We start from the raw sequence: 6,243 nt of genomic DNA on the forward strand, positions 1-6,243 counted from the left end.
TTCCGATATGAATGGACACTGAGAATTATTTGACTAATAAAGAACCATCTTCTAATTCCTTTAACAAATCTATCCTTTAGGTAAAACACTTATGTCTAGTATAGCTGTAAAATGTCCAAAATTCTCCAGAAAAACTTACATCATTTAAAAAGTGTTGGGCTGATTATGGCAACCAAAAGAAGTGTATAATCCTTAATTGTACCCTGGATCCAAAAAGTAGCTGTAAAGGACGTTTTGGGGAGACCTGACCTGATAACACTACTGTGGCCATGAGGACTTTCTTGGGTGTGATAATGGGCTGGGGGTTTGGGGAGAGGAGGTCCCTGTTCTCAGAAGGGGCATAGTGAAGATCAGGGGTGACCAGTTGAGTGTTCACTGCTCCATTCTTTCAATTTTTCTAAATAAAAAATGTGGAGGGATTAAAATAAGAATGCTACTCTAGTATTGTTGTTTGAAGCAAAAGGAATGTTATTAAGCAACTCTTTCAGAGAAAGTTTTGTGGTTTTTTTTGAGGAAGATTAGCCCTGAGCTAATGTCTGCCACCAATCCTCTTCTTTTTGCTGAGGAAGACTGGCCCTGAGCTAACATGCATGCCCATCTTCCTATACTTTGTATGTGGGACGCCTGCCACAGCACGGCTTGACAAGCAGTGCCACGTCTGCACCTGGGATCAGAACCCGCAACCCAGGGCCACTGAAGCAGAATGTATGCACTTAACCGGTGCACCCCTGGGCCGGCCCCAGACAAAGTTTTTATATTAGTAAACAAGACAATTCATAAACTCTGACAGTCACATCTTTGCAACTGGGAAAATATTGTCCTTTGCGGTTGGACGGTAAAGTCATGACTCTCCAGAGATGTTTTTAGCACTGTCTGGCTGTCAGAACATTCCCAAGCCTGGAAGTGGTTAGCAAAGAGGAAACCCTGGGCACCCGGCAATTATAAGAAGGCCCTGAGTGTCCACTAACCCCGCTGTGGCTGGTTGGTTCACCGAGCAAGAGGAAAGGAACGCTCTGACACACTATGTCTATTTAAAGAGCCACAATTTTCACATAAAACATGAAAGACAGGGAAAAAAAATCGCTGTGTTTGTGTGTGTGCAGTGGTGGGAGGTGAGGAGTAAACAGTATATGCTGATATTGGAGAAGAAAACTAGCAGGAGGAGATGGAAGAGGGGGCGGCCTGCGCTTATGGTACTGGGAAACCTTCACTGGCTGCCTGCTCAGTGCCAAGATCACCAAACGGTGCACGTGTACAAATTCCTTCAATCCTCACAACCACTTTGCGGAGGGAGAAACTGCTCTTATAGAGGAAATTGGCTGAGGGAGGTCAAGGTCAAGGCCGTGCTGATTGTAAAACGTGAGCCAGAATGTAAACCCAAGTATGTTTGACTTAAAAATCATGGAAGCACTTAATTTACCATCCAGCACTGCTCCCTAACTCAGCTGAAGCCAGGACCGGTACTACGGGGTTTGTTTCCCGATTCTCTGTTCTTTACACACCTTGTTTTTAATAACAAAGACGAAAGCATCTGAAAGCAGCACAGTTGTAGGAATCCTCTGGGATGGAGCACGTATGTGTGCAGAGGAAGGTGGGTGAGCCCTGGTGGCGACGCTGGGAACGGCCCCCTAAAAGCACCAGTGCCACTAACTGCTGCCATTCAGTGGCTGCAGAGGGGCTCATTCCCAAAATGACTCAAGCCTTAAGTGATGAACACAGAAGCCAATAAAACAATGTACACAGACCTATGGAAAGGCACAACAGCCATTTTACACCACCAATCCCCCATTCCTCTAGTGAGAAGCAAAAGGAGAAGTATACAGACTAGGGTAACCATAAGTGAGAACTGAAGATCTATAGCCAATGAGAAAAGGCTAAGTACCGAAAAATGCAAGTGGATGAGCCTATATCAGTTTATCTACAGATTGCTGAGAGCATCAATGCTCAGAAAATGAAACTTCAAATGCTGAAGGCTGAGATGTCCAAGTTATCACATAGGACCTGTCACATACAGTCAGTAGCCCAGTGGTTCTTCAGCTTTTACATTAGACTCATCTGGGAAGCTTTTAAAACCTCCACGCCTGGGTTCCATCCCAGACCTATTAAATCAGAAACTCTGAGGGTGGGTGTATTTTTTTTAATTGAGTTCATAATAGTTTACATCCATGTGAGATTTCAGTTGTACATTGTTTCTTGACTGTCACCACATAAGTGCTCCCCTTCACCCCCTGTGCCCACCCCCCAGCCCCTTCCCCTGGTAACCACTGAACTGTTTTCTTTGCCCGTGTACTTGTTCATATTCCACATATGAGTGAAATCATCTTGTATTTGTCTTTCTCAGTCTGGCTTATTTCACTTGGCGTAATTCCCTCCAGGTCCTTCCATGTTATTGCAAATGGGATGAATTAGTCTTTTTTGGCTGAGTAGTATTCTATTGTATACATAAACCACATCTTCTTTATCTAATCATTGGTCGATGGGATTGGATTCTTTCCACATCTTGGCTATTTTGAACAGTGCTGCAACGAACATAGGGGTGTGTACGTTACTTTGGATTGTTGGTTTCAAACGATTTGGGTAGATACCCAGTAGTAGGATAGCTGAGTCGTGTGGTAGTTCTATTTTTAGTTTTTTAAGGAATCTCCATACTGTTGTCCATAGTGGCTGCATCAGTTTGCATTCTGAGGGTGGGTGTATTTTGTTTTAAGCCCCTGGGAAATTCTAATATGCAGCCAGAGTTGTTAATCACTGTTCCTAGTCCGATATTCCATGAAAAGGCAAGCTTGTTTTTTAAATGAACAATTGGAATTGCCTAAAAAAGCATGAAGAAATGACACACCTCGATTCCTTCTGATGCACTTTTTCTTTCTCTCTTACTTCTTTCATTTTTCCTTCTCTTCTTCCTCCTCCTCCTCTTTCTTCTCCTTCTTTTCTTTCTCTCCCCCTCCCTCTCTTCCTCTCTCTTTTGAAAAATACTGGTCTCTTCCAGGTTTGAAAACACTGGATTAAGAATATCTATTTGGAAAAGAAAAGCTTTGGTGTTTCATATAAGCATGGGTTTAGAAAACTAGAAACAGCCTTGTGAAAAAACAGCAAATCTTCACATGGTTGAATTTTATGGATAATTTCAGAGACCAGATTTTGAGTTCTCCCATGCAGCGTTTTCAATAATGCTGAACGTGTATTTCGACAGTGCTGCTCCCCTTCTCTGCCTGGGTGCGGTCATGCTAACATTTATCACCCTGCCACCATAGAGAGCACATGGGCTTTGGTGTCCATCAGATCTCAGTTCTGATCAACCTTTTAACTTGGTCAGGCTTTCACCCCACTTTCCCACCTATGAAACAGGGGAAATGATACCCCGAGAGGACTGTTGGGAAGCCTGAGCAGGCCGCCCAGCGCAATGCCGGGTCCCTGGACGGCATGCAGGAGGGGCCTGTTTACTGCCTTCTCTCTCTGAGGATCTTGAAGTTTGAAGTCACTTTTCCTAGGGCAGATGCTCTCAAGGGGCAGGGGTCATTTTTGGTTGTCACAACAGGGGCATCTAGTGGTAGAGGCCAGGGACGCTGCTAAACATTCTACAACACACAGGGCAGCCCCCCCAGCAATTATCAATCATGCCGAGGGTGAAAAACTGCCAAGAGGAGTCCCACGTCAGAGACAGATCCAGCCAAACATGTTTTGTAGGCTTGGATGAGGAAATGGAGATTTGGAAAAGTTGGGTGATCTGCCTAACAACTATAGTGCTTGGGGTGGGGGGTGGGGGGCTGGGGGCAGCACAGTTTGAACCCTTGGATGTGAAACCAAATCATTTCCTACCCAAAAAGACGCTCTCTCCACCGTACCGTACCACCATCTGTCCTTCAGTAGAGTAAGACTTGCTAAGGAGCCCATGCTATACTACAACTTTGAGAAAATAAAACCACTAGTGACCGGAAAAGCTAATTATCCTAGAGCTTTCAAATATGTCACACACGCTTATATTGTTTACAAAACCACATGCAAATAGACTCAAAAATAACTAATTTTGACTGGTTGTCTCTCATGACGTACCCAAGGCTAGCAAAGCTAGACCACGACGACAAAACCACAGCTCACGTGCCGGCCAGCAGCAACAGCACAGGGGACCTTTTCCACCCCCCTGCACTAGGAGCTTCACCAAACCAAAACCACTCAGTACTTTGAGGAAGTTAATCACTCTCAATATTTTTTAAGACTCAAGCTCCCCATAAAAGTATGACATAATTGTTTTGTGCTATGATTACATATAGATAGTGACATACTCCTCCACAGCAAATACCACAGGCAAGATAGAAGTCTGGATGTAAACTGAGAAGTCATAACGTCCAAGAAGCATCTTGAATGCCACTGATAAAAGTAACTCATTGATCACAGTAGCTAAAGTTTTCTTTTTTTTTTTTGGCCTTTCAAAAAGTAATAGGCTAACTTTGTAGAGTCATATTAACACTTCTTTTTGATGAGAAATCAAGGACAAAAAAAATCAAGTAAGCATTGGGGATTTAACCCAAGAAAGTAAGTTAATCATTGCTCAGACATAACCAACGTTCACGATGAACTTGACTCAAGATTCCATTCTCAAGGTTCGACTACCAAAACAACTGGACATTTTTAGAAATGTTGTCATAAAGTGACAATTTAAGTGAAAATGAAATATAAAATTCAATCCTTTGTTAAACAGAGCATTTATCCAAACTGTCCTGAGGATTCCAGGTGGTTACTAGGTATGCATCACAACTGTGTGAGTCAATGACATTAATATGTATTATAACACAGTCAATGTGACAGTTTTCTTCCCATATCCAAAAATGCAATTCTGAAGTCTGCAAACTATAGACAGTAGAGTCATTTTTTGAAATATTGCTTCGTCTTTACAGAAACGCAATGCTACAGACAATTTCTAACCTTTACTAAAAACAAACTGATTTTGGCCAGACTGGTGCTTCCCCTGTTATCATCAGATACTATTCTGGAGTAAGTAGGAAAAAAGAAAAACATTTTCCCACTCATATTTTTAAAAATCTTTGCCTTTTGCTTTTTATGAGCTTCCCAATTGTACACAGAACACTAACCCACCTTCACCTCTCAAACAGGAAACATATCCAGTGAGCATGTATCAGTGTTCATTAAGAGAGAAGAAAAACCATAAAAACCATAAAAGACACAAATTACATAAAAATTTAAGGTTTCTAACGGTAAAACTTAAAAGAAATTATCAAATGGGACAATGTTGACTACCTGACAAACGTTTAACATACTGAATGTTTTCTATAAAATCAACAAACATTACAAATGAGAATATTCAATTTATGAAATACAAACAGGCAAACAAATTTAAAATGTTGAAGTACACACCACACACACAAATGAAGACAAGATACAGCAAAAGGGCTGTTTGGAGGGTGGGCTTTAAAATTTGAGTAACCTGAGTGCCCAGGTTTGGTCCCAGCTCTACTTCCTGTGTGATGTTGTAAATTACTTAACCGCTCGGGTTGTTTCAGTGACTAAACTACGTGAAGTACTTAGTACATAGTAGTTAAACAGTAGGTATTACCATAGACTGGCCCCAGTCAGATTAGTCCTCTCTTGGTGAGGGCTACCCACTCTCATTAAGGTGCACAAACTGTGGCACCTGAGTGGATGGTGTGGTTACTGTCATCTACCCTGTGTGCATGTCTTCTCCCCTCCCTACCCCCGCCTCTACTTCAATTTTGTCCTTAGAAAATAACCAGATAGACAAGATTCAATGCAGCATTATTTAGAACAGCACAAACTCCAGAAACACCTAAGTCCACCAAGACTAAGACGGGTTAAAATATTTTTATGTATGTCTTCATAATGGAACTCAGTATAGCAGTGGAAATGTAACACCTGACTATAGTAACTTATTTCCCTGGTGTAGACAGTTTTGAAAAACAGCCTGGGGGCTGGCCCAGTGGTTAAGTTCACGCTTTGGCACCTGGGGTTCGCCGGTTTGGATTCCGGGCATGGACCCACGTGCCGTTTGTCAAGCCACACTGTAGCAGGTATCCCACATAAAGCAGAGGCAGATGGGCACGGATGTTAGCTCAGGGCCAGTCTTCCTCAGCAAAAAGAGGAGGATTGGCAGCAGATGTTGGGTCAGGGCTAATCTTCCTCAAAAAAAAAAAAGCCTACGCAACACTGTAACACTTATACCCATATGACACACACACCCCCACGCTTAGGAGGAACAGGCTTGAAGGA

This window comes from Equus przewalskii, chromosome 16, assembly GCF_037783145.1.
Source record: "Equus przewalskii isolate Varuska chromosome 16, EquPr2, whole genome shotgun sequence".
Lineage (NCBI taxonomy): Eukaryota > Metazoa > Chordata > Mammalia > Perissodactyla > Equidae > Equus > Equus przewalskii.